This window comes from Elephantulus edwardii, unplaced genomic scaffold (genome assembly GCF_000299155.1).
Source record: "Elephantulus edwardii isolate Elephantulus edwardi_28Jun2011 unplaced genomic scaffold, EleEdw1.0 scaffold00303, whole genome shotgun sequence".
NCBI classification, from domain to species: Eukaryota; Metazoa; Chordata; class Mammalia; order Macroscelidea; family Macroscelididae; genus Elephantulus; species Elephantulus edwardii.
This window is the reverse complement of record NW_006400053.1, coordinates 2,728,146-2,729,691: the sequence shown is the minus strand read 5'-3', so window position 1 is coordinate 2,729,691 and position 1,546 is coordinate 2,728,146.

The following is a 1,546-nucleotide window of genomic DNA, read 5'->3' as shown; positions in this document are numbered from 1 at the left end:
GTAATCGGGATGGGTGTGTCAGAGGCGGTGCGGTTGGCGCAGGATAGAGCAGGGTTTAGGGCTGTTGTGCATAGGGTCGCTATGAGTCGGAAATGACTCGATGGCACATAACAACAACAACAACAATCTTCAATCGTGGTTTTTCTCTGAAATCTATTTTATCAGATATTAGAATTGCCACTTCTGCTTTTTTGAGTTTGCCATTTTTCCAGCCTTTGATTTTGAGTCTTTCTCTTCCATTTTTAGATGTGTCTCTTGTAGATAATAATTTAATTGTATAACTTCTAGAAATTCTAAGTACAAGAGTTGAAATCAATGAGATATTGTTGTTGTTGTTGTTGTTGTTGTTATGAACTGTCCAGTTGCCTGCGACTCATAGCTACTCTATGTACAACAGGCCTAAACCCTGCTCTATCCTGTGCCTCTAGCACACCTATTCCTATTACCCCAGTTACTGAATCAATCCATCTTTTAGAAGGTCTTACTCTTTTGTGCTGTCTTTCCACACTCCCAAAATAGAAAAACAGCTGAAACTATCAATAAAACCAGAAGTTTGTTTTTCATAAAAGTCAATAAAATTGAAAAACCACTGGAAAAATTAACAAAAGTAAAAGAAAAAGAAAATATGACAATTCCTTGATTACAAAATGACAGAGGTGACATTACCATAGAACTAGAGGAAATTAAATTGATAATATCAGAGCACTATGAAAAGCTATCCTCTGATAAATTAAAAAAACCTAGAGTAAATGGACAAATTGCTTGAAATGCATCCCCTGCCCAGACTGACAACGACATATATAGAACACTTGAACAAATCCATCACAAGAGAAGAAATATGATTTTAAAAAATTGAAAACTAAGGAACATTTTCAGAGTCACTTTATGAAACAAGCATAACTCTAATAACAAAACCAGGCAAAGATATTACCAAGAAATAAAATTAGAAACCAATATGTCTCATTAATATAGATGCAAAAATCCTTTAAAAAATGCCAGACAATAGAATCCAAAAGCACATCAAAATCGTAATTCACCATGACCAAGTGGAATTCAAAACAGGTATGCAAGGATGGCTGAACATAAAAAAAACAATCAACGAAATTCAGTATACTAACAAAGTAAATAACAAGAACCATATGATCTCAGCAATTGATGCAGGAAAGGCATTTGGCAAAATTAAACACCCTTTCCTGATAAAGACACTCAGCAAAATTAGAATAAAAGGAAATTTCCTCAGCATGTTATTGTTGTTATTTGCCTTTGAGTTGCTTGCAAGTCATATAAACCCTGTGTACAAGACTAGATTCTTAATTCTGTTTCAATGGTTGATATGCCTGTCATTGTACCACTACTATGCTGTTTTGGTTGAGTTCAAGGAATTCTATGCTTCACACTTTTTCCCCCCCAAGGAGTGCTTTGCTAATTCAAGGCCTCTTTTTTCTCCAAATATACTTAATAATTTCCCTTTCCATCTCTTTGAAATATGAATGAGTGTGGAAACTACAGAAACAATATCATTGATTTCACATGCAAGCAAGATTCT